The sequence below is a fragment of the Dromaius novaehollandiae genome, chromosome 4 (genome assembly GCF_036370855.1).
Source record: "Dromaius novaehollandiae isolate bDroNov1 chromosome 4, bDroNov1.hap1, whole genome shotgun sequence".
Lineage (NCBI taxonomy): Eukaryota > Metazoa > Chordata > Aves > Casuariiformes > Dromaiidae > Dromaius > Dromaius novaehollandiae.
Genome location: NC_088101.1, coordinates 86,883,975 through 86,911,637, shown reverse-complemented (window position 1 = coordinate 86,911,637; position 27,663 = coordinate 86,883,975). Strand labels below are relative to the sequence as shown.

The 27,663-nt window shown below is 45.9% G+C and overlaps 1 long non-coding RNA gene across 1 annotated transcript in view; it reads right to left on the bottom strand.

Moving 5' to 3' along the window:
• Nucleotides 1–27,430, bottom strand: part of LOC112989013 (uncharacterized) — a 60,956-nt gene extending 33,526 nt beyond the window's left edge. Inside the window, exons 1-3 of the long non-coding RNA XR_003260691.2 lie at nt 26,607–27,430; nt 25,582–25,790; nt 25,135–25,186 (exon numbers count right to left, since the gene is read on the bottom strand). This is a non-coding gene — a long non-coding RNA (uncharacterized LOC112989013). The remainder of the gene's footprint in view (nt 1–25,134; nt 25,187–25,581; nt 25,791–26,606) is intronic.
• Between the last annotated feature and the right edge of the window lie 233 nt (nt 27,431–27,663).

Sequence of the window (27,663 nt, the reverse complement as noted above, 5' to 3'; positions counted from 1 at the left end):
GGACGCAGTTCCTCCACCGACACCAGGGATGGGACAGGCATGCAGCGAAGGCAAAACCTCAGAGCAGAGCAGATGCTTGCCATGGGGCTTGCAAAACACATCCCAACGACAAAGGCCAGAACAGTGGTAGTCGTCTTGTGCTTTCCCCTGGGGGAGGATTCATCTCACCTAACCCTGGTGTAGCTGTAGTGTCACAGCTCCCACGACAATCAATTGGGAGCTCCTCAGCAGAGTTACTGGAGCCTGGGAAGCGTCATGCCTGTCCGGAAGAAGAAGCACATTTGATGTCCACTGGCAGCACCCATCACGTCCCCACCAAGCCCACCAAGCATGGAAGCCCCAGGATGGGCACGTAATACACAACTGGAGTCTCCCTGGAGACCTCCTTGTCACTGCCACCAACACCTGGGAGAGCTTCCCCGGGACCAAAACCGTCCGAAAGGGTAACACAGGAGGAGCCGCTGCACGTCTCCATCCCAGGGCACTGCTCCCAGCTGTGCTCTTGCAGGGGGCTGCAGCCCCTCAGGCCCTGTCCCTGCTCAAACCCCACTCCAGAGAACACCTTTGCCTTTCAAGCCTGTTCAGCCCCAAAGCTCTGGACAAAGAGTAATGCTGCTTGCACAGGCTTTGAAGCAGTTCCTGGGGGCTCCTTCCTGATGGGAGGGAGGATGCCCAATTGCTCTCATCCCTGCCATTCACGCTGTCAGTTCAGAGGAGAAGAGCAGCATAAGCACGCTCATAGATTTCATCTGCAGCCTGTCACAGACCGCTAGTTACAGCAGCCTGAAAGCTAAATGACCTTTCTAGCTTTTAATGAGATCAGTCCAACGACCCCCACCACCACGCTGCTTCCCACCCCACCTTCAATCTCCTGTGCAATCTTGTCAGGAGCCTGATGATGCCAGTTGTTATGATAAGGGCAGACGAGGCTCTGAGAAAGTCTTTACGAATCCCCTTGACGTTTAAGATTTGCCTTGAGCAGAGAGCAATCCTAAACACGCAGTGGCAGGTGGGGGGATTTCCAGAGCTGGAATCCTTGCCTCGATAGCGCAGTGGCTGATACCGGAAAGGATCCGTGCTAATTGCTATTTTAACAAATTAGTACAAACATGTATTTGAGGGGTAGAGATGAAATCATGCAGATGAGTAATGATCCCTGGCTAAACTTTACTTGCAAGCTCCTCTATGGGGAGGTGTCTTTGAAATGGATATCAGATGAAGTCCCTAAATATTCCAGTGTCTGGAGATGGACATTTCGGCTAGGGAGTCGAATGGGGCCACTTCAACGCCTGGAGTCCTCTGTGCACCACAAGAGCAGCAGCTCCACAGAGAAGGCTGACAGACATCCACTTCCTTTTTAACATCTTGGAGCTTTTTTTTTTCTCCCCTTTTCAGCTAGAAAAGGGATTTGGGGGGAAAGCAGGTCTTTTGATTTCAAGACTAAATAGAGGGGCTTTGTATTTGTTAAAGACTGAAGCCATTTGCAAGCTACAAAACACATATTCCCAAAAGCCTTTAGAAAGTGATATCTCTTTTTCAAAAGTGCCACTCCTTGCAGTTTTAGTAAACCAGAAACAAACTGCCCAGCCTGTACACAGGCTAGCACAGGTGACTGATTAAGTTGGGAAAAGACCTCAGCCTTCCTTTGTCCCAGCCAATTAATGCCACTGGCATGACTTCAAGAGGGACCATTGTCAGACCTTATTAAACCCTGCGCTCCAGCCACTGCAAAATTAATACACTATGACTATTTCAGGCATCATTTAGGAGGCCACACTTCAAGAGTGCAGCTTGTGGTTCATCTTGGGGGAGCAGGAAGGGGTGGGGGGGGGGAGAATAATGACCAATTTAAAATTCAATCAAATAAGAACAAAAAGAAAAAGGCTCAGCAGCCAACTGTTCACCATGGCCTGCTGGGAACTCAGTCCTTTTACTTCTGATTTACAAGTTACATATGGAGGGTTGTTTACATTCTGTTACTGGTTTATGTTATTCCAGAAAGGACAGATTCCTCCAGTAGATTTTGATTGCTTTCCTGTATGCTTCTCTCCCCCAACACCCCCACCCTCGAGTATCTGGTTTCGCTTAATATGCCCAGAGGTTTCCGGAACAAAAGAGGTTGTTGGATTTTTTACGGCTAAACAAAAAGTCGACTATTTTTCCAGGAAGGTTCAGATGGATTCATGGTATGTGACTGCATCCATACTTTAGGATGCCTCCATGCATGCAGACTGTTATGGCAGCCACGTCTTCATGTGTCACATGGATGAACAGCTCCAGTTGCATGTGCTGTGTGGAGCAACCAAAGGCATCTAGATAGAAACGGTTCTACCCCATGCCTCTGGTCATGTTTGCATTATGGATTCTCCAAATCAAAGAAGGACTCCTGGCCTTACAGTCCTGCTCTAGAGTCTCAAAATAGACCATAGACCAGATAAAAAGGGCAAAGAGATATTGTCATTTACACACAGAAAAAAAAGACAGAGTTTTCTTTACTTCCCGGAGAATCCAACTAAAGCCAACTCAGAATTTCCTGAATCTCAGTCCATATAGACCCTACAGCCGGGGTGATCAATAATAAAACCATCTGTCAAAAAAATTTCCATTAAATTCCAAGACAGATCACGTATTTATTGAAGCTAAATCTCTGTTGTGTAATCCTATTCCCAAAAAGTCTGCATCCTGGGCTGTATTAGCAAGAACATTGCCAGCAGGTGCAAGGAAGTGATCCTGATTCAGCACTTGTGACTCCAACTGGATTTCTGTGCCCAGTTCCGGGCTCCCCAGTACAAGAAAGACTGGGACATACTGGAGCAAGTCCAGTGGAGGCCCAAAGACGGTTGGGGAGCACTTGCCCTATCAGGAGAAGCTGAGAGAACCACATCTGCTCAGCCATCAGGAGAAGAGTCTCAGGGGAGACTTTACATGTGTCTGCAGTTACCTCATCAGAGGACAGAGAGAAGACAGAGCCAGACACTTCTCAGAGGTGCACAGTGATACGATGAAAGTAAAAAATGGGAAATTCCAACTAGATTTTTTTTTTTTTTTTTTTTGAGAATGGGTAAGTATTGGAACAGGTCACCCACAGAGGTGGAGTAATCTCCATCCTTGGAGGTGTTCAAGACTCAACTGTACAAGCCCCTGAGCAACCTGATCTATTGTACCTGCTTTGAGCAGGGGGTTGGACTAGGTGACCTCTGGCGGTCCTTTCCAGCCTAAATTATTTTGATTCTGTGAGTCTACGGATCCTACTTCCTAACATCTTTAGTGCCAGGGCCAAGCATCAGTTTTGGTGCTCCCTTGCAGGCTAAAAGGAGCAGGTGGCTTGTGGCTGCAAGGCTGGATGTGAATGCTGAGCGACGTACCTTCAAGCCCTACCGTTCTCCAGTCTGACTATGGGGCTTAAGCAGGCAACAGGGCAGATGGCAGGACCTGCAGAGCAGAGCTGCCCCACAGGCTGTCACTTGACTTACCCGTAACATAGCCCATACCCAGGTCCCTTCCTTCATTACGCACTGGTGTAAACACCCACCTCAGAAGAGGGGGTTATAGACAACACCATGTTCCAAGTGGTGGCTTAGGAAACTGGACATCATTCCAGGAAGATACTGGCTTGACCATCAAGTTGTGACATTAAAGCTAAGCCCAGTTATTTCAGGGAAACATTTCACATAACCAAATAGAGCAAAAGCCACCAGTACTGCCATCTTTACCCATCTTTCCAAAGAAGGAACTGAAAAGCAAGGTACTGTTGGGACAGCAAAAACAAAGACAAATTTTAGAAAATATAAACAGTCATTTCTGCTAATTTAACAGTGAGCTGGTTTCGGTGCTGTTAGACAGCTCTGGAATAAGGCAAGGATCTCCACATACTGCCCCAGGAAAAAAAAGATCAAAACGTAAGACATCTCAAAGGAACCAAGCTGCAGTATGTATGTTTATGTATACATGCTTAAACATACAGCAGAGATTTGGATTAAACAAATAATCCTATTTATGAATTTAATGGAACAAACTTTTTGACTCACAGCAATATTTGGGAGATACAATTCCAGAATGATAAGTTGAAAAAAGCCAAGCTGAGTCCACCAAGGGTCTCTTTGACCTCGTACTCTGCCTCTGATACTAGTCGAGAACCAAGGAACTGGGCAGGGCAAGCGATGAACACAGCGTCAATATTTGAGCAATACTCCCCAGAATACTTTCCCAGCATCCTAAAACTGCAGGGCACTCCTGAGCCAGACATGTCTTTAGGTCATCTAGTCCAATCCCCTGCTCAAAGCAGGTCTAATTAGATGAGGTTGCTCAGGGACTTATCCAGCTGAATCTTGAACACCTCCAAGGATGAAGATATCCCTGGTGAATGTCTGTTCCATGAGTTTTTCCAGTTGCTTTATGGTCCTAGGTAAATTTTTAGCATCTGTACCATCCTACAGAAAGACATTCCCCAGCTTAACTATGAGCAGCAGAGCGCTGTCTCCTTTTGCTTACTTTGAAACTCTCACTTGCTAGCTTCTTCTGCCTCAGTTCTAATGACAGAAGAGGCAGCGAACAACCAGTAATGAATCCCAAACTCCTCAGCCAGCTAAGTAGCACCCAAAGGAATGGTAGCTTCAAAATCCTGAAGTGCACTCCAGACCGCCCAGTGTGAACCTCTGTTTCTTATAAAGCTTCGGTAAATTTAAAAAAAAAAGAAAAAAACATAAGCCAAATGGTACAACAGGTAGGAAGAGAGGTGAAGGAGATAATATTGCCATTATGTTTGTTAATGGTGCCTTTGGTGCAGTCATTCTGCCTTGAAAGAGTGTGAGAGACCAGTGACAGGAGTTACTGACCTGCTGGGTCCTTCATACAAAAAGAAATTAAGATGAATGGACCTCCTAGCCTGCAAGAAGTACAACACACCTTTACAAAATCAGCAACTTTATATAGATTGTAAACCGGGAGCACAAAACATATTTTCTCTCCCATGTGTCAGCAAAGGAGAAATCATTAAAACACTGGAAGCTGATGCTGTTAAAAGGATTAAAATACAAGAGCAACAGCAGCGTATAAGCTATGAGATTCCTTTCCTCAGGGCATCAAAAACAGAACTAGGTATTTACATGTTTTGTCTATAAAGTCCAAGAAGGGATGCTGAAATTCTGGAGTCTCAAGGTGTTCCCCTCTAAAGAGGTTTAAGAAGAATTTTACTGCACAATCTGCCCACAAAGGAAAAGAAATGAAAGTTAGAACAGATGAGTTCAGCTCCAATCTCTGGACCCTGAGAAGCCACGAAGTTAGGAAACGTTATGAACAAGGAAAAAGGCTTTTGCTTTACTTATCAAGGTGTTGGGTTCCTCATTACAAGCCAGAGAAAGGGACCTATGGCCTATGGGCCTCTCATTCAATGGCCTTCTCCCCAAGTTTGGCACTTCACAGCACGGAAAAATATCCTGAATACCATCTGGTCATTCACCTAGGAAGCAAGAGACCCATTTCCATACCCAGTTCTGTCCAAAAATGGCCAATGTGTTGAATTCATGACTGCCACACCCAAGGACTGTAGCACTGTCAGTGGGTGCAAGCATCTGTCCATCCTCTGAAAATCTTCCACTTTGGATATGTGTATCTATAAAAATTACAAGCTTTCTAAGGAAAGAAGAGGCTGCCTGGGTAGCTCAGTCCATAGAAACACCTTGGGAAGTAAGAGACGCAAGTCTCCCATTACTCCCAGAAGAGCACCCTACTCAGTGGGCAGGAAACCCCTGTAGAGAGCCTGCTTCAGCAACCATTCTAGGAGCTCATTGGTCTGCTCAGCCCACAGGGGAGCAGCACAGGTCCCACAGGCGAGTGACATAGAAGATGTTTAGTAGAAAATCCTCCTGGGTTTAAGGGATGGATGACAGCTAAGTGGTCGGGCACCTTCAGGATGCTGTTGCATTGGGGGAAATGAGGACTCTGGAGGTTGTCCTCCAAGGAGCTGGAGACTAGGGTTACCTGAACCAAAGGGAGATTTGGACACATGGCTGTCAGAAAATGCACTGTCTTTCTCACCACATGGGACACTCTGCCCTCCCTGCCTAACAAAGCTGAGTCTCTGTGCCAAAGAAAACATGGATTTCACCCTGCCAGACTGGGCTCCAGACTCTAGTTTCAAAGAGAAGTCATTTTTCTACTCTTGAGTACAGGGAATAAGCAGGCTTCAGACTCAATGGACACAGTAGGATCATGACGTAAGTCTGTGAGACCAAACATTTCAGCAAAACCAAGATCTGCTGTAGCACTGGAATGCAAGGCAGGCAAGGTGGTGCTGAATCCCTAGCTAGACAGAAAGACAGCGAATGGGTGATCAAGGGACAAGAAACCATTGAAATTATGGGGAAGATGGGCTCATTAGTGGAGAGGGGTGGCCCAAGAATTTAGTATTCATTTTAATGAGAAACAATATAGATGAAGTTGCATCTAGTTTGCTTGTCTGGTTTTTATTTACCCTTCCTCCCCTCTTTGGAAAAGCATCACAGAGCAAAACAGCCCAGAAGGGAAACTAGCCTGATAAATAGACCATCAAGAGAAATAATTAGTCTAGATAGGAAAATTAAATAGGGGGAGCCACTAATCAGCTGCTCTCTCTGCAAGAAGGAGGCTGGGAAAGTAATTTAAAAAACCTTCTGGAGGAGACTCTGAGGCAGAGCGTAAAGTAAAAATACAGATGGCCAGAAATTAGAGCAAGTCTGTGTGCACAGGAACAGGTGGAATTGGTTAGAGGCAGAGCTCCCTCCCACCCTGCTTACCCCCTCCAATTCTTCTCATGACTTTACCTTCTGCTTGGCAGTGCTGTGAGCTGGGAAGAAAAAAAGATCTCCCTCCAAGCTGGTGAAGCTGTCTCCAGCTGGGAGACTCTGCACCACTCGCAGCCCTGCTCGGTTCCCAGGGGCTGCACGCGAAGTCCCTGTCACCAGCAGACTGACACTAATTCAGCGAGTTCGGCACCGGCCTCACAAGGAGAGGGGTAACTCGGCACCCCAGAGCCCCCGCCAGCAGGAACTGCTTGGAAGCTCTGTCTGGGCGAAACGAAGCGAAATAAAACCATCAGACCTTCCCAGCTTCAAAATCTCCCAGAATATGAAGCTCTGCTAGGTCAAGTCAATCCACTACCAAGGCACAAGGGAATAGACAGAGCTCAGCTTTTTTCTGTGCCTGACTCCTTTTCGCTCACTGCTCCTCCCATGCCTGCAAGGAGAAGCAGTGGGATCTCCAGTTTAGATCACTAGCTTGGTGCTCCGTTGACCACCATCACGGTATCTGGTCACCTGCAAAGGCCACCGTCCTAGCAAGCAGGGGTACATGCCAGCAGGTCTGCGCTGGTGCTGCAAATTCAGGGACTGTACCAGTGTGTGAAACAGTGGAAGTCCTGAAGGGAAATTAGGATAGACAAGGCTTTGGAACACAAATAAAATTTTTCACCCCAAGGAAGTTTGGATCTTCAGCTTCCATTCATTTTGGGAAACTCTAGCTGACTGAAGCCCAGGGCTAAGCAAACTCATGTCTCCTAGAATGGAATCCATTACAGAGCTGGAATGCCTCTAATTATACTAACACTAATAACGTTAGCTACTAAAATAGCTCAGAAAAGGATAAGTTACAAACGTGGTTTTCAGCCTGTGGGTTTCGAATGTATGGAGGTTGCCAGGAGGGGTTGAGAGCAGGGACACAACCTACTTCTTTCATTTCACTTCCACCTAACAAGCTCACCCACCATTTTCAGATTCAGTCACATAAAGATTAGATGTTTTAGTTCCTATGTAGGCATCCAAATAAGCGGCCCAGGTTTCAGAAGAGATGAGCGGAAAGATTTTTCTTTTTTAGGTAGAAGAAACTTGCTTACCATGGATGGAAATGATCAGGTTTCCTTCCCTTTCTATATGTGAAATCATGTACCTCATGAAAGCTTTCAAAAAAAAAAAAGAAAAAACCTGAGCATTTTTTTACATAAGAAACCAGACTTCTGTCTACCTCATATAGAAAAAGGGAAGTTCATACCAGGTTACATCTGTCAGTGCTCAACGACCAGGAATTCTTACGATGCCTCCTATCCCTCACTAAGTGATGCATTATGGAAGAGGACCTGGCTGAACGCCTCGCCCAAAGGAGAAAATAGGAGCCTGAAGAAAACCGGTGCCATATTTTATAGAGGATTTTTTTTGGCTAACATTAAAGTTTTCCATAGAAAATTTAATTCCCACCCAAAATAGAGTTTACTCTCCAACCAAATCCTCTCTGATTTATGGATCAGGATGACGGTCAGGGGGTTTTTTTGCTTCTAATATCGGAGGCAAGAGCAACTGCCTTCAAATGCAAGTTTCAAAGGGAAGGTTGTCATTTTCTTTTCACCCTGTTTTGGAAGTTTTTAAGACTGTTGGTGTTTAAAAAATTAAGACTTTTGAACTATTTATGTTCATCAGAGTATTGCTGCCAGGTTTCAAACCAATTCAAAAGTCAAATCTTGCAGGTCTGGGCAGGGTGGAAAGAACATTTAGACACAAGACAGTTTTATATTGGGAGGCAGGGACACAGCAAAGGGCAGTAAGCATGTGATCAAATTAACCAGAAAGAAAAGGCATGTAAAGACAGGGAATTTCAAGTGAAAGGATTTTCCCTTTAATAGGCAGGATTTCTTCTGAAGAAGAAAATGACAGTTCTTTCATGAGACTGACAGTTCCTAATGCCACCATCACAGGAAGAGGTAAAGAAGAAATACACGCACACACACGATAGGTCTTGGTAACATGGAGATGGTAGTTAAAAATGCAAGACCTTATTAGAATTTAGGGGAAAACACATTTCTAAAGACATGTCAGTGACCTTCAGCTCCTAATATAGTCTAAAGGGACTTGGAGTCCAGCTGTTCATACAGACAAATTACAGAAGATTAGTATGACTCAATTTGCTACCTTTTTTAAAACCCTTTCTCCTCTGGAAATAAAATGCCAATTGTTCAAAGAGAAGAAGAAGAGGGAAAATAGCTATTTCTCTATAAACTCAAAGGCCCAGTGACATACTTCGTAAGTAACAGCTTGGGTTTTCTTGCACTTCAGCTTTACCTTTGGTGAGCAGATCCTTTCCCGGACATTGCAACAAGGGAGACTGTAAAAAAGTCCCGCTTGCAATCCCACTGGAGACAAGGGAAGGCTCCCTCCTCACCCTCTCGTTCAGACAATATCAGTCCTGACCAAGAATCTAGGAAATCCAGGAAATGCTACAGCAGCAGATGAGGTCAGTATTTCGTGGACAATTTCATTGAAAGCTTCCCCTGTGGATGTCCCTGTGACGAATGTCCCTGGGCTAGAACTATGTGCCATCTCTTACAGTCTTAGAAATTCCCAAATAGTGTAAGATGCAGAAAAATGATAGCTAATGCTTGTTGAAACCCATTTTTCCCCAATCCACGCACTCCCACTGAACAATAGTCTTATTCCTACAGCACATTTCCTGATTTTCCACATTTTCTTCTGTGAAGGCTAAAAGAGAAAACAAGACAGTTTAGTCACCCTTTCCTGAGCCCATTTTGCCTTTGAAAATAGAAGAAATTAGAGAGGAAGGAAAACACAGGAATAGAAAGCAAAAGTTGAAAAAGACAGCAAAGGAAAACCAGCATTCTTCAAAACTAAAAAGATGACTGTTCAAAGCTCTCTGCGAATCTCCTTTTAATGAAGAGCCAATTCTGTTCTAAAGCTTGCAGAATAATAACTTTGAAGCTTCACAGAATTAGTTTCACCTCAAGCAAGTTAGAGAGTGATGAGCCATGGCCAAGTTTAAATAAATGGATGTAAATCGAGATCCTCTGGCCTCCTTCCAAGCTGGCCAGACACAAGGCAGCTCTGGTCTCGAAGTCACATACTGCGTGTATCTCAGCTCGCAGCAGATCGTGACTCTGTCTGTGCTCGTCATGTGCTCGCTAACAAAGCCTCAGCACAGTTCTTTGCAAAACTGTACCACTGTAACGGCCAGGTGCTTACAGCAACGGGGGAAGGTGCTGTAAAGGCATCTCTAACAGGTTTCAAACCACTCGCTTGATCCTGAAACAAACGCACAAAATTGCCTCTCACCTTCCGTGGAGTTCCCATTCCATGCAACTCCACATAAAAGGGGAAAAGCTCCAGGCTTGCCTGGCCTCAAGTCAGAAGGCACTTGCACGCGGAGGAGCAGGAGGCAAGACAGCTACCGATCCCTCCCTCCCCTGCTCCACTTGAAATTATTTCTTTCCTTCAGCCCTGAACCACTGCCAGGATGAGTCCCAGCGCCTGCGTAGCTCCAGACACGCCGACTGGCACGCTCCGTGAAAGGAGAACATGCGTGGTGAGTCAGTGCTCCAGACCTTCACGAGGTGGGATCTGACACCAGCAAAATGCCTCCGCTCCAGCACTGGGTTTCAGCGACCAGCTTCGAGATGAGATACGTAACGGGGAAGGGGTAGTCAATGGATATAGTCTAATGTCACCATATGGGAATTAAAGTTATTGAAAACTCGAGATGTGCCATTGGGGAAAGAATGCAACACGGACAAATGAGTTTTAAAGATCAGACCCCCCCACACACACACACGCCATAGCAGGGGACTGGCCCTGAATTTTGAGAGCGGTTCCTGACTAGAAAAGCCCAGGGTGGCTTAGGTGTGTGACTACATCCAAAAAAAAAGGCCCAGACATATGTTACAAACCTGGAAGTCATTTGGAGGCCAAACAAAGAGCAGATGAATTAAGACAAGGCCAAACGATCAGAAAAAGAAAACAAAGGTTTACGATTCATCTAACCTGCCTCGAAAGCACAGGTCTTTCCTACATCAACATTCCTTAGCACTTAGTAAGAGATAATAACATGATTATTATGGGGTTTCTAGAGACAGCTCAGGCAAAAGTAAAGGAAATTCATGCTGCTACAGAAGAAAACCACAACAGAGGGCTTTGCATTCAACGGTTGTCAGCTCTGGACATTTCAGTTATTCACTGAGCAAATATTAGTAGTCAAACTATTCAGACTGTCAAGGGGTTGGGTTCAAATGTGACCCAGAAATGATTACATGAAGCATTTCTGCAGTTTTTCTGGGATAGATTGTGTCTGTGCAGGAGGAGGCAGCTGCACTTGGTTGGGTTTCACCCACGGACAACATCAGGCTGTGGGTTCTGTAAGGACTGATGCGGAACAGGAGCTTTTCAGATGAATAATTCATTCACTGAAAAAACTTGGGTTTCGGGCCTACCAAAACTATTTGCAAACTCAGTGAATAGTTTCCACCAAAAACCTGAAAACATTTCAAGGAAGCAGTGTTTTGTTTAGACTTTTCCCTTTCTTTCATTTTTTTTTCTTTAGAAATGCCTCTGCTTGAAACTGTATTTTGAGGCCAGATTACTTGACTTTAAGCAGACTAAGCTTGAAATGAGATGCTTCCATTTCACACCGAACATTGTCAGTGCTGCGCTTTGTGGGCCAACCTAAAGAAATCAGTGCTTTGCACAGCTCTAGTAAGAACAGCTGTAACAAGTCTGCTGGCTCAGTACTCACAGGGAAAGACTGGATCCAGTGCCAGTAGACCCAGTTCAGGGAAAGACATGGTGTGACCTGGAGCAAGTAAGAGAAAGAACTTCTGGACTAAGGAAATGCTTGATAGGGTCTACTAGGAAACCACATTGGGAAGGCTGGGGCCAAGCAGAAAAGCCTGGAATCTGAAGAGTAGGGAGGGAGCAAGAAATAGCCCAGCTTGGCACCTCTGCAGAGCTCTGGGAAGCAGAAAACCTGAGAAATAAAATCCGCTGATTGCAGAGACACCAGCTGAGCTGATTCCCAAGGAACTGAAGTGGTGGTAGGGGAAACAGCAGGAATCAGCTCGTGACAGTCCTCCGGGCTCCTTGAAGACTATTAGCTTATGCTTAAGGGCAACACCTAGCAAGAAGATGATGAACTCCTAAGGAGATGTTCTTCTGGCTGATCATTTATACAGGGGCAATGGGTTGCTCTGCTTTCACACATAGACATATCAGCAGTGGGCGAAGGGGCAGCGAGCGGGTATTCCCACATAACCCTAAACTCCCAAATAGGTGCCAAATCTCCCCAGATTTACTATGTAGCAGGTTTCTCCTTTAACCTACCTTTCTCCATCAGCTATAGGGAGTCTACTCTCCCAACTTCTATAGCTAAATTAAAGTTTTCAGTGGAGACAGTGAAAACCTAACATCTCCTTCTCTTTGTTAGTCTCTGGTGACTAAGAAAGCAAAAAAGATGCACACAGGCAGATACTAAGATCCCATTCCAAGATATTGCTCCAGATTCTAGTTATCTGAAGCACAGGGACTTCCTAAGCCACAGGTGTTGTCCTTATATTTAGCAGTCCTTGATGGAGTTTATTCCTTGCACCTACCTATATGTCTCCATGCTGGGGGGGAAGAAGAGGGAAAATCCAGCTGGATATGAGCCAGCAGTTGTGCCTGCAGAGACTATCTCCTGCACACATCTTATCTTAGCATTGATGGGGGCTTGCTGAAGGCAGTTTAATCTCATTTTGGGCCTTCAAGAATTTTGGGCATCATGCAAACACTCTGGACATGTGGAAATACACACACACATTCACAATAGCTCCTATTCTTCGTGTGTCCAATCAGAGAGGATAGGAATGGGACCTCGACCCATAAATCAGGTCATGGTATGTTTGGCAGCTCCATGTGCCATGAAGAATTCTCTGAGAATCCTGGAGCTGAACGCAGGAAATTTGCAGCCGGAGCCCCGTTCCAGCGCTGGAGCCCAGGCAACTGGCAAGCAACTACAGCGAGAGATTTTGAAGTTATTGAGCCGAGATTTATGTCGCTGGAATTCGCTGTGAATATTTCACTCTCTGCAAGAGGTGGGAAAGAAGGAAAGATCACTTTGAGTTAACGGTTTCTTTATGTAGGGCCGTCTCCTTAATCCCTTAAATTCTGCTTTGGAGACATCACCAGGCACAGAGCGCTGTAGTCCACAGAGCCCTCTGGGAGGAAGAAGATGGCTCTGCAACTGCTCCCACGCCTGCCTCCAGCAGCCTTCCTCCAGTGGTCCCCTAGAAACACACTCCTCTGCTCTACCGACTCTCCTATAGACGCCACATTTATCACTGCTGTCAAAGGACGCACGGACTACTCATCTGACAGTGTCCTGAATGTGCCTCTTCCTGGGGTCTCTCCTCCTAAAATAACACTAGCGAGGGTGGAGAGGACTGTAATAAGGTGAAGGTTTGGCTCGGGCTGTTTGTATGGCCACTCATGGCCCAAGGCCTCCCTGCAATAAGCACTGTGGCTGCCCTGCAAGATCTTGTTGCCCCTGTAACAGCGGTGAACTCTGCTAATAGCTATTTCAGTAACCGCAGCGGTTCCTGGATGCTTTGCTATCATCCTAGCAAAGCAGCTTGGAGGAAGTAACCTCTCTATCTATGAGAGAGATAGCACAGAATCAGGCCTATTGCTATGCCATTAATTAAAGAGATTGGTTTTGCAGAGTCCAGTTAAGATCTGGGGAAATATGTGCTTGGGGTTGCTCTTCTGTGCACAACGTAAGGGCATGTCTACACAGGCTGTTACAGCTGGACAAGTTGGAACCACCCAGACTTGATAATGCAGTACTCTGCCTGGACTGGTATATTTTGCTGAGGGGGCTCTGGAGGAGACTTCAGTTGCACCCAAGCAGGTCAGAGTTCAGGCATCTCCAACGCGCGTGTTCCAGGCAGGCAGAGCAATTGGAGTTGCACAGATCTGATTCGCATATTCTACTGACTTCTGCTGGGGCAGCTCAAGAGACCACCACCTCCAAGTCTCTAATCCACCCCGGGCCGGGTGTTACCTCCTCCACAGCAAGAGCAGCAGAGCTGACTGTGAAAATTTCTGGGCTGCTACACTTTGTAATCTGGTATATTAACCTAATTCATCTCACATTTGGGGTTTATCTTAAATATACCTAGTTAGCAGTGACTGAGACAAGGCTGTAGCAAATGCATGCCTGCCCTGAGCAGTTGCCTGGGTGAGCACAGCAGCAGAGGCCACCCGCCTGTTGCTGGAGCTAGTCCTGGAGAGCTCATGGATCAGGGAAGGGAAAATCCTGGGGAAAGGTAAAGGTTGTTACTAGCTGGGAGGGATTAAGTTGGTGACAAAAGGACACTTTGCCCTTGGTGCCATATAAACTCCCTATGTGCACCCAGTTCCCACACTATCTCCAGTTGGTCTGCAAGAGCTGAAGAGGCCTCAGCCACTGCAGCTAAACCCAACAGGGAGAATGAGTCAGATACCTGGCAGCTCATTCCAGTGACATTTGCAAAAGCAGGTTTCATTCTGTGATAGTTTCTTCCTCATCCTCCCCCCCCCCCCATTCCCCACCTTTTATGAGTAACCATACCCAAGTACCTAAATCTGGTTATTCTTGCACAGCCCTTGATTTGGAAGGAAGTTATTCAGATGAGGCAATACCTGAACTTTGACCTTTTCACTCCTTTTCAGTATTAACCCAGGAAAACATCCTAAATATGTCTCTAGTCCACAGATCCAGTTCTGCCCTCATTCTCAATACCTCAAGGCACTTGGGGCATGCAGGAGAGCAGGAGTCCTATTTTATCTAACGAAAGTGTCTTAGGGTTGTGCAACTTATTTACAATGGCAAATTTTGGCAGCCAGCATAAGGAGCCAGGGGTGGGATTCCAGTTAAGCTCGAACTGCTTCTCGACAAGTCCTAACAAACATGCGCGCCATTCAAATTTTTCCACACCAAATTCATATTCCGGCTTGGCTCCAACAGCACACGTGTGAGGGACATTCTCACAGCTGCCTGAGCCATAAGGTTCTTCCCAACAGATCTCACCAGGTAACTTTCCCATCTGAATCAGTGAGATACTCTCTGGTAATGAGCACAAAATTCAGATGGACTTTCCCCTGCAAGACCTCCTGACAAGGCCAAGGTCAAGTACATCATCCAAATCCAGGGAGGTCAGTATCTGCAAGCAAGTGTAAGCAATAGCTGACCATTAATCAACTGGTTACAGAATAAATGTTTCCTGTGCTAGTTCCTTGTACCCCTAGAAATGGGTGCGGGTGATGTGCCCGCTCCTGTTCTAGCTCTTGAAGCGCTAGTAATAGAAAAGTTGCATCTACCTTCCGGTGTGGTGAATTTCTCCATGAACAATCCATTATTTAGAAAGTCCATACAAAACCATTAGGCCAGTTACATTTTCTGGCAAAACCAAAATCTAGAAGTTTCACTTTCCCTGTTGCCTGCTTTCTGGGGATGTGGGGGAAATGATCTTTCCCAACAGACACAGAGGGCTTCCCTGGTCTCTAAGCCATGGCACAAAGGTGGAGTCATCTCTCCTTTGCTGGTGACCTGAACAAGCAACAGCTGGAGTGGAGCTTTGCTTTTGCTAAGGGAACCCGAAATAGAATCCAAAGGTTTTGTTTCGGATTGAACTAAAATGTTTTGAACCACATACATCACACTTTGGGTGGATTTAAACAAGTTCTCCCTTCTATTTTCTCACCAAGCTGAAGAGTTTCAGAGTCCTGCCCCAAGGCTGTTGAGTATGTCGAGCTATTGGCCCCAGTTACATCAATGATGGCTGTCTTTGAGGATACAAAACAATGTCGTGATCCATACAGGAACTCCAGACAAACTCCAAGCAGTAGAAAAGAGTAGATTCCAAGTGTGAAAATAGGGAAAGTCTTTAACCATTCATTTTCAGAGTATTTGAATTCAGGATATTGGATGCTGATAATATCCTCAGCTCAAATCAGTGACGTACGTTGCTCAGGTACAGACTGGCCCAGAAACATTGATGGACTTAACATCTAAATATTCAGGAAACAAAGAGCAAAGAGAGGAAGTAGACAAAATGCTTTGCCCGAGGTTGGAATGAAGGTCAGGACCAGATCAGGATTAAGAAGTGTGCTCTGTGACATCTCATGCGTACTCTGCTATCTCCACAGTAAAAACTAGATTGACAGAGCATAATAGGTGAGGTTATTAAAGGAGTATTTGCAGAACAAAAATATTGTCCCTTGTATATGGCACTTAAAATCCACCCATGAAGAAGGCTGATGTATCCTAGATGACTTTATGCAGACCTAATACCCTGCTCTTGAAAAGGAAAAATGCAAGGAATGTGAAGCGATGGGTATCGTTTCAGAGAAGCTTTCTTAAAGATCTCCAACTTATCCCCAACACACACACATATATGAGATGGGGTGGGGGGGGAGAGGGAGGGAGGGAGGGAGGGAGGGTGAAATTTTCACCAACATGAAGTCATTTTACTTTCTTGTTCATCAGCAGAAGTGGCTGGAAGGAATCTTAAACATTTACTAGCAGGGCAGGAATCATTCAAAATAGAGTGAGTCCATTAATTAGAGAACTAAATACAATTAATGAAGCCTCCAAAGAGTTTACATAAGCTCCTTTTAAAAAGTATCCCCTTCCACCAAACAAGAGTTTCTAATTTAGAAGTGAAATTAGGAAGCTGGCTAAAGATAAAACAACTAAGGAGATGCTTGCAAAATGCAGTTCTTCAGCTTTACTAGAAAAGATAAATGCTATGAAGCCACCAAGCCCATTAGCACACTTACCAAACCACTGAGTATTTGGGAGGCTTGGGAAAAGCTGTAAGGTAACAGAATATTAAAGAAGATAGCAATGGGGGGGGGGGGGAGGCAATATTTTCCCCAGCATATAGGCATAGTAAAGATGGAAGAAGCAGAAAAGGCACAGAACTGGTAACTTCTGCTGCAGAACACTGTGTACACACCTATTTCGCGGTTGTCCATATCTGCCTTTGAAGGGGCCAGCTGAAGAGATCCCCCTCACATAGTATATCTATGCAATTTAGCTTTAATTTAAAATGTGTAGGGCCCAAACTGAACTTAAACAGATCTAACTTCCATTCTCCACAGATGAAAAAAAGAATTTCACCTGGGAACTAACTCCCTGTGGTTTGAACCCCACATACAGCATCAGGAAATGGTGGAAATGTCGGCAGTGCTGAGTATTCACATTTTTAGAATAACTGAAAATCTGGAGCGGGTAAAGAAAAGCTGTGAACAGGATGTGAAGTGCCTTTTCATGGGATTCACAGTATCTTCATTAAAATGCACAAGTGTCTCCAGAGAAAACACTGGCTACTAAATTGCACCTCTCTCTAGCAGAGAAAGAATGAGCAGCTTGAAGTGAAAGCCAGGACTAGGACATGACAAAACAGATAAAAACAAAATTAGGAGAAACACGTATTAGTCTGGCTAATCCCTGCCCCGCAGTCTGCAGTCCTGTGCATGTCTCGCTCAGTGACAGCAGCAGGACAAGAGGGTGGAGACCCTGCCTCCCGAGTCAGCAGCTACGTTGCATGACTACGGCACGCAGGTTGAGACCAGCCTGCGCTTGTGGTTTTTCCCTCCCCATCCCACAGAATGGCCCAGCTTGCGTTTCACCTCTGCTGGCAGAAGGACATGGAATTACAGAGCGTGGCTACGCTGTTTGAAGGGCACAGGCAAATTCTGCAGCGGTTCCCACTTAGGATGCACACTGCTTCTAATGGTTGGGGAGATCCTGAAGATTAGCCCAATGCTGCATGTCTTTATGCTGATGCCAGAGTTTTGGAGCCAGCTTCACCTCTGCAGAGTTACTCGCATTTTGCTACGCACCTCCATGCCTTTTGCCTCTGCACTATTATTTCCTAATAAAGAAATAACAGTCTAATAGGGTCCCACACCAGTAAGTCCATATGGCACTGGGTGGACTCACGCAGGATGGGTTAAGATGGGGCTTAGCCAGGTTTTCCTCACTTCCAGTAAAGCACCACAAGGACTGAGCAGGGATTGTTAAGTCAGGTACAGCACCAGATTAGCATGGCCAGGCCACATCCAGACCTGGCACAGCACTCCCCGTGCTTCTACCTCAGAGTTCACACAGGAGGAAAGGTAGCTCAGGTCTGCCTACACCAGCAGGATAGACATGCCCTTTGGCTATCAGTTTTGTAGGTGTGGGGCTGCACCCTCCAAAGGAACCTACGCACTCAGCTTGCCTACAACTGTGACAAGCAGCAAAAATATCCGGCTCTTCTAAGGGATGAAAGACAGACGCTCAAAGGATTAAGCCACCAGCCTCTCTCCTTCCTTTCAGAGCTGGTGAACCATGCAGCAATGCATGTCAGCTGTGTTGGTTTTGAGTCGAGAGCCAGAACAATGCAGCCTGTCTTTCTCGGTGCGCACCTCCAGGGAGGATTCCCGCAAGAGTTCCTCTAAACAGGGCAACGTAGGTGGCAAACAAAAGAGAAAAGCCCTTCAACTTTTGACCCTCCTGGAGTTTACAAATTGCAAAGAGTTCATGTCATCGCGAATGAGTCAAAAGGCATCTCACAGAGCACTTCTGCCCACGCTGCATGTACCTCTACACTTGGTCACCTCCTGCAAGTGTTTGTCCTGTTCCCACCACGGAGCAGGAGATCCGGGCAGATGGTACCTGGGGGTGGTGTCCTGTGGATGTGCCTGTCTGCAGTAGTAGCCGATAAAGTAAAGCAGTCAGGTCCAAAGGCCAAGCCACGTCTGCAACAGATGCTCAGCCTGACCCACATGAGATGACAGCGGCTTTAACCACCATAGAGAGACGTGGACTTGTTCTCGACATCTGCTTGTCTCCAAGGGACCTCAGACATTGCTCATACCTGGTGCTATGGTGGCATGAGTACTTCTTTCACCACAGTATTCATGCTCAGCATGACTAGTGCTTGGAAGCGAGCAGGGGCACTAGCTCTTTTCCTTTGCAAGTGGGGGAAATGGACCACAGAAGAGACAGATTTGTTCCAGATCACCCACGAAGCCTGTAGCAAAGCAAAGAACTGAACACAACCATCCCAGAGTCTCGGCCCAACACCTCTGCTGCAGGACAACTCCTGTCCAGCTAAGGAGAACCAAAAACATATGGAACAATACATGCCAGTACAAGGAAAGTGAGCAGACCCCTGACACAGAGGCACATGCAGTCAGAACTACACTCTCTGCAGCCCCTGTTTCAGTACCTCATTGCTTTGGGGTTGGTTTTTTAAGACAGTTTTCCATTAGATACTTTTCTGGGTGTTGACCTGGTTTGTGTAAGGTCAACAAGAAGAACAACACCTAGAGCTCACATGACTTGCACACAGCGTCTCCCACCTCTCTTAGAGAAAGCTTCTGCCTAACATATTGTACCTACAGAGCATGTCATTAATTTTGGACAAGTTCATTACCAAGCGTGAAGTGCCCTAGAAAGACAACATCCGTGTTTTTATATATGTGGAGAAGTGACCTTTCTCCAAGTTCTGAGATTGCCAGCACTCACTTTCTTTGATGTGGGCAGAAGAAAACGGAAGCACCTAAACATCAACAAGTGAGTGAGTATTCAAAGTCTGGTGTAGGCACTAATGCCACCCTTTTCCTGAGTCAGTCAGGTCTAAGGGTGCACAGCCACACTACCCCAAAGGCAGGATGTATATCCGCACGGTACTAGACTGAGCTACTGGCTGACACGCAGCCGGTTTAAAGAAGGAATGTGTGTCTCCACCTGTCTGTGTTTTTGTGAACTTTGGTGGAGAATTGGGGCTTCTCAAGGAAGAAGGCTGAGAAGCAGAAGCCCTCTCCTCCGGCTGTGAATCCTGCTGCTATGCCACTCCGCCGTTCACCAGCTACATGCTATTCCCAGGTTTACTTTGCAAGACCTTTTGTACCTTCACCCACTGCCACCATGCTTAGCTACAAGCAAGCACAAGCCATGAGGGAAAATATAAAATATAAACCTTCATTAAGGATTTTGTAAGAAGTCCATGAGGCCAAAATAACAGAGGATGTAATAGAGCCATAAATATCTCCCACAGCCATAAACACTTCTACCTGTTGCAGCCTGGGCATTTATAAGTGCTTCAGGCATTCAGTGCTGTGTTCACGCTTATTCCAGCATTTACCAGCCACGAAGCCAGCGGTAGTCAGATGTGGTATCACGCACAGACTCAGCTGCCAGGCTGGTTTTACGATGTCAGCCTGGGTACCTCTCCTGACCTGTCATTTCTGTGGATTAGCACTTCTGCTTCAACCAAGCACCGTTTAGCAGCTCTAGCTGAGCTCAGGGCCTGCTATATTTTAGTGAGCAGAGATTATGAGGTGTCTCAAAAGGGACTTCCTCTGAGTAAATGGGATGAAGGGAGGAAAAGCACCTTTCCCGAAGACTAGGAAAAAAACAGGCTTTCCCCTAACCGAGACTGGGCAGCCTCAGGATTTTTCCTTCATGACCCAAAATGCACAGCTTTCCTTAAATAAGACACTCTCCCCACCTTAATCTCAGAGACATCCTTCCAGCATTCATCAGCTTTTGTCAGAATCCTCCTCGGACATTCACCAGCCTTCCCCATCTCACTCCAGCATGTTTCCAACTTTCCAGAGCACAGGACATCTCTGCGTAACTTCATTCTCCTCCTCCCTCCCCCAAGTTGCTACTGCAACAATCATAGAAGATGGTGTCCAGGTTTATGGTTGTAGTGTAGGCTTAGGGTTGGAGAGCCCGGTCATGGCAAGGTGGAGAAGAGGTCCCTTATGTTTAAGCGAGAGAGTATCTCTTAAATACTGACAGAGGTCAGCAACGGAGACAGAGACAGGCCTAAACTTTTTATATAGCCGCTGAGGCCTTCTTGCTTTGTTATAAAGCTTCATCTTGTCCTGAGATCAGAACCCATCTTGAGGCTCAGGGAAGAGTCAGCAGAATCATCTGCCAAATGCCAAGAAGTCATTTCACTACAGTTGTTTTTGCTTAAGCTGCTTCTTTTGCCATGGGGAGAGCAGAGGCATCTGCTGCTTGCTCCTTTCAGTCTTTGCAGGACATTGCCAAAGCTGTCTTTGAAGGGGGTTTGTAGGCAAGAAGTCATGACTCATCCCCAGAGGAACCTCCAGGTAAGTGACATTTGCAAGCCTTAATCATGACCTTGTGAACAATGGGTGAATCAGAAAGCTGAATTTACATCACTCACCCAGATTAATGTGGCCTTGGATACCTCTTTCAAGATCCCAGGCCAAACATTAGTTAGTTCCTCCCCTAGATGATTCAGAGCTAATATTAACAAGAGAGAAAACACCAAGCCAAGCTGAATTATTTGCAAAGTTTAGTTAAACAGAAAACTTTTTTCCTTGTCCATGACTTGAAGAGCACATTATCCCACTATTATGTGTCCTTTGGAGGTTTTTCATAAATATTGTGGAGTTGAGAGGAAGAAAGGAAGCAAAAGGACAAATAGGTCAGTTATTAGGGAAATCATACGAGATACGAGAGACTGATTTTAATTCCGGCATTGCATGAATCAGACGCAGAAGTTGAACCCTGATGACAAGCATGCCAGACACTGGCTGGTCGGTCTGACCTTAAGAACCAACTTTGTCCCGGACCAAGTACATCCTGACAGTTTCATCCTGCTAGGGACATCAACAGATTCATCAGCTAGATCTCCACAAAGGAGTTCTTGTTTCAACTAATTAGCGATTTCCAGAGAAACACTAAAACAGTCTCCAGGACTACTGCAAGTTTTCATTAATTTTACAGAAAACAAAAGGGACCAGATCCAGATCCCAGAGCCACTGGGAATCTGACTTTCCCAGACTTCATCTCTATAATTTACATTATGTCAAAGAAGCTGGAAGGCAAGGTCAGAATATTAATAACAGGTACTGCAATTTGCTTGACAGAAAAGGTAGGTATCAGTTATTCTTTTTGCTAATCCTCCATCTAGTGAAAAAGAAGCAGAACAAAACCTTGGACCATACCTTCAGCCACTAGCATCAAACCAGCTCTGAGTCAAATCTCCCCAAACTCAAATCCCAGCATATCTGCTGGTCTCTCCTTAATTTTCTTAAAAAAAAAAAAAAAAAAAAAAAAAAAAAAAGAAAGAAAAAAAAACTGATGATTTGTCACATTAATTCACTGCACCTGAGGTTTCCCCAGCTCCCAGCTAATACTAATGTGAAATTCTCACCTACTTGGGTTATGACCTATACCTTCTAGAAAGGCAGACCCAAAAACAAAAATCTCAGCAGAATCCAGCTAGGACCTGCCTGTCCAATTCTGCATCATCTAATACAGAGGGATTTGCCTGGTGGAGTTTAGGTTTGTAAGGAACAGAAGTGGATGTTGCTACTGCCTCAGCAATTGCATTTGCTTGAGGAGAATGGGCCGGAGGTGATGGGGCTGGAGGACTGCCAGCAGGCAGTTGCAGCCTGAGGTGGCATGAAGGTAGCACCTAGGCTGCATGAGTCACCCTTCTTTCCAGTAACAGCCACCCTTTTCTGTTCAAGGTGCCATTCTCTGGGCCACTCCGCTTTCTGTGCATCCAGGCTCATTGAAAGGGTGGTTAAGCTGTGCAGAATACCTGAGCTGGCTACTCTTAAGGTAATCTGGGGATTCAGAAAGGCCTCGAGCTCCACACTGCTCTAGCCAGGTTGCATTTATTACTAGTGAGCTAGTTAACCCTACCTCTGTACTGCAAGATATAAATGTAATGGTAAGCCCTAGTGCGTCCTCCATTTCTTTTAAATCTGCCTCATTACAGCCACATACTATGTATTTTGTTTCTTTGCAACTTGACTGTGGCAAATTCATCCCCAGAATCCCACAGCTTCTCAGCTCTGCCTTTTCTGAGGACTCCAAAGACTTGCATGGCTATTTTCCATCACCGTAGCCACACCACTGGGCCATATTTCATCTCATCCAACTTCAGCATCTAACCTAAGCTGTCTGCCTAGGCTTCCTCCCTAGCCAAGGGAAAGACACCAGCACTTCCAGCAGGTAATTAATCTCAGCTGTTTTAGCCACTCATTTTAGCATGGAATAAACTCACTTCTGGAGATACTGGTCTCTCACCATTTTCTATTAACAGAGCCAAAAGGGCTGTCTCATCTTCTAGATGTTTGAAAGCTAGATGCAATGGGTCCCTCCATAAGTCCCTTTATTAGGTTTATAGTAATTAAAAGGATGGCCAAGATTTGTTCACGGAGGGCCCCTAGAGAAGCAGGACATCCAGATGGTGGCTATGTAATGGAAATCCATCTCTTCAGTGTCCTACACGGATGCCCACATTTGAACACTCTTTTCAAGAGCTGCATAGAAGGGCGTTGTGGGATGAACTCTGGAAACCACTGGTCTGAAGAGAAGGAAGTGATGAAAGTGGCTCCGGCTGCTGGCTCTCCAAAGTGGACTATCAGTGGAAAAATACAATTCTGTTAACAGAAATACAGCTATGATAGGGGATCAGAGCCCCTACCTCCTTGCCTTAATAACTTAGAGACAATGGTTGACTTAAATTTCTCATTTCTGTTCACCACTGATGTAAAAGCAGTCTCTGCAGGCAATGTAACAGCAGACACTACCTAAATGCCTAGGTGGGTTTCATCTCACCTTAGAGATCTCTGGTACAGACTCTACATTTGAATTAGGCACCTGATTCCCTTTATGGAAGGGTGCCTATTTCAGAAGACTAGTCTAGGGTAAGATGAGTCACAGCCTAGAAGCACCTATGGTCTGTAAAGATAGTCTAGACAACCGGCTCAGGTACAGAAATCCGCAAAAATGGAAGAGCTCACGGCAGCAGTATCTAATGATGCAAACTGGTGCTGCAGCATAGGTTGCCCTAAAGGAAAGGTGCCATCAAGTGCAGTTGCAGCTCTCTCCGCAAAAAATTTACAGAGCTCTCCACCAGTGCAAGCCCAGCCCTAGAGGGAAATGCACCAAATTACACTGACGTCTGAGTTAAAACTTCACACAAGCAGCATGCAGTAGATACGGAAGCTAAAGGAGAGAGATCCATCTGTCACTGTTTGCTGTCAGCTCCTATCTAGACCTTTCATTTTGTTATACTGCTCTCTATTATCAGCACTGTAGGTATCATCCAGATATCCCTGCAGGGAACCAGGTCTCAAAACAATATATAGAATGAAAACAGAAAGAGAGAGATCACTGGTCTGAAGTGCATACAAGCACAATAGCACGATATTCCTGTACAGAGGACTCACTTCAAACCATAGCCCACTTAGGCATCATCTAAGCTTCAGCTGTAACATGTTTTGGGGCTAGCGATAGGGAATAGGGATGGAAAAACCTTAATTATTAGTGACCCTTGGCTCAAGGTGTGTTTCCTCCCCACTCGCAGACTATCGAGCAAGCCCACGCAAGTCTCGCAGAACCGTGCAGAAACGCAGCATTTTTTATGCTCTGGATTTACGCAGCTCATGAGAATCAGCGCCAAAATCCATTATTCCTTGCTTTCTTGCTGCCTTAAATTTCATAGCCTAATCTCCAGTTTAGCCTCCACCGAACCACAGAAGAACAAAACAGTGGCCACCCGCTTCTCCCCTCCTCCCTCCCCGGGAGCACTAGCTTCTATTTATGGGTCGCCTGGGGAGAAAACAGTCGTGGCCATTGTATTTGTTTAAGGGTTTTCTGTAATTTCCTTGGGTTTGACTGCAGCCTCTGAGGTTAACCACAGCCAGCTATTGTGGCTGTGTCTTCATCATTCCCTATTGTTCCGCTCTCGGTGGCTCTGCCTTGTTTTCTTGGAAGGTCGAGAGATTGTTTGTCATTTCTGGCCCGAGGTTCAATAGGGAGAGGGCGACGGAGGGGAGGAAAGAGAAAAAGCGGCTCCTTCTTTTTTAGGACTGTGGGTTTCTGAGAAAGACCAGTGTCACTGACCAACTAAGGTCAGCCTGAGGTTGCTTAGATGGTATTTGTAACGGCAGAAGGCTGTAACCAGCTTTCTACTTTGATAGGATTCCCTTAAGGGGTTTCGAGAAAAATTTGCAGAATCCCTCACTTCTGGCTCCTTCCACTGGGCTGTTCTGCAAGTCGTTTCTCCTGAGAAAAGGAGGAGAGGGCTGTACCATATAAAGTCTTTCCCCTGCCCCTGCTGCTGCAGGATTAGCCACATTTGCACTGAGTCCTGACCTTTTGCTACTGTAACGCTGAACTTGGAGGCACTGCCAAGAGGCGATCCTTTTTCTGGCTTCCAGTTTTGCTCCCTTCTGGGAGGACACAGTCATTCTCCAGCCACATAGAGACAAATTCTTCCCAGCTTGTCTCTGTCAGTGTCTAAGACTGGAAACTTACCTCATCGTCATGGATGCATCCTGGAGCCAAAGGCTTGGAGGCTGATTCATGCCTAGAGGGAAAGGAGGAAACGGGAGAGGGTGAATCCATTGACTTTGCTGGAGTTACACCAAGGAGTCAACAAGAGGAGCACTGTAATGTAGTCCATAGGACACCAAACAAGGAATCAGGAAATTTGGCTTCCAGCATTGATGTTGCAACCTGCTTTTCGAATCTAGGCAATGCCACTCTGTCTCAGAGCTTTCATTCCCCTTTCCATTCTCTTGCCATTAACGTCTGCCCCAAACGACATATTGAAACATTGGATCGAGTTAGTCATTCTGGGCTCTCTTTGTAACCAGTGGATCTGAGAGAAATAGGCACTGGAGAAAGTGCATCATCTCAGCCCAAAGTCATTGGCTAACCCAAGGAGGCTTAAAGGAGGATACACAGATGACCCTTCCTCACCTATCTCCTCTTCAATGGAAGGTGTAAGGTGATTCAATTAGACGGAGATCTCAGGAGGTAGAAGCTGTTTGGGGATGAGTATATCCCACTTCAGCTGGAGGCCAAAGCCAACCTGCTCATTGCCAAAAGACAAGAGCTGTCCTGTTCTGACAGCATATGGATCTCTTCTTCTCCTGGGATCTGAACAGAGAGCCCAGGCAGTTCGAAACCTGTGAATTAATTAACATATTAATTATGAGATAGTATTGGACAATTTTTACCCCTGCAGATTACACTAGTCATTTTACAGGGGATGTAAGAACTGCTGAGGCACTGGAGTGACTTTGGTATGACTTTCCACTGGTGAGATTCCATTGAAATTGGTGCTAAGAGGCACCCAGGCAACTGAATACAATTCAGGTAAAGAAATAAATTTGTTTCATGAAGAAGGTGATGAAACTAACAGCGGCGAGAGCAAATTTGAAGCAAAAAAAGAGTCAGGCTGACCTTAGAGTTTCTATTATCCACTGCCCAAAAGACTGAACAAAAGATTTTGTGGGGGAAGAAAGGGGGATCAGAGCTGTGGATTGTCAGGCTAGACTTTGTCACTGGAGAAAAAAAAAACTCAAGATGGAGGAAAGAGCAATGTTATGTAGGTAGGTGTTAATCCTCCAAATTCACCTCACTGAATGTGGTACATTTAAAGGTTAAAGGCCTACTCGAAACTAAGCACTGGGGTTGATTCAGCAGCCAGTGGAGAGCAGCAGATAGCTCCAGAGGGCATGTGAGAGCCTAGGTGGGCATGACCCACCTCCTAGAGATGTCCTTCTCTCTCTGGAGATGTAGCAACACTTACGTGTGAGGTCCCAGGTAGCTACATTCACATGTAGAGAGGGACTTGGGTAGAATCCAAACACCCAGGTCCACAAACACAAACCAGAAAATGATCCATGTTTCAGTGGCTCTATTTCATTCACTGACTCTCCTTCAGAAAAAATAACAAAAACTGCACCAGTCTTGGCAGAAGGGACCGTAATAATGCTCACCGCTCCAAGCTGAGAAGCCGAATGACTCGGTGTGAAAAGCTGGGCTCTCTCTTGCCCCTTCTCTTTGCATTGCACCACTCCAGTGCACGGACGCCCTGCTCGATGGAGGGATGGAGGGTCACCATCTCCGTAGCCTCTTCCCTGGCCTGGTGAGGAACGGCTGGAGTCCAGAAGTCGAGGAGGGGGCTCTGGTCTCTCACTTTGCTGGCAAGCACTGGAAGTACTAAAGGCAGCTGAGATTTTACAAGGTTTTAGAGAGGGTACTGCTTATCTCAGAGAGCCCTTACCCTCAGGTGGAGTCAGTGTCCTGGGTCCTATCTGAGCAGAGGCACCAAATTCAGGAAGAGCAGCCCTGGGGCTGGTGTTTCCTACGGAGGGTTTCCACTTAGCATGTGGGATCTGGGAATCCTCCTTTGACCAAATGAGGAGCTATGAGGCCTCTCTCTGACACCCGGAATAACCTGACAGGGACCAAGAGCCAACTTTTTAAACACTGGAAGTTCCCACGGATCTCATCCTTTAATAGGAGGATTAGAATTTCCAAACCAGCATCCTACAGCTGACAGATCATGCCTGTGTGTCCTTCCCTAGGCAAAACAGGTTTATTTTCACCTCCTTCTCTTCACAGGGCATTTGAGGAATACAAAGGGAAACATTTCATGGAGCACCAACAAAGATGCCTGGTACCTATTCAAAGCATGGGCAAGCTTCCACAGCGTGAGTAGCAGCATCTCTCAGGCCAGGAGAGGAACTAAATTCATCCTAAAGCCCTTCTATCAGTCACTCCCAGCAGAAGATATCCAGGGCCAGACAAAAACCCTACCATCAAGCACAGGGTCTTTCTCCATGAGCTCCTGGGTCCTGCTTGACCTCCTGGAATGGAAGGCTAGCTGTAAAGTAAGCTTAATGCTTTTAATTTTATCCAACTGTCTTAACCCCAATTCCCCACCCCCAAAACCCACCATCACATAAAATCACTAGATTTTCTGAAGAGCTCAGCACATATTTAGTCACTAGGACAAGTGGCTAATACTCTCCAAAGGTAGTCAGCTCTGCA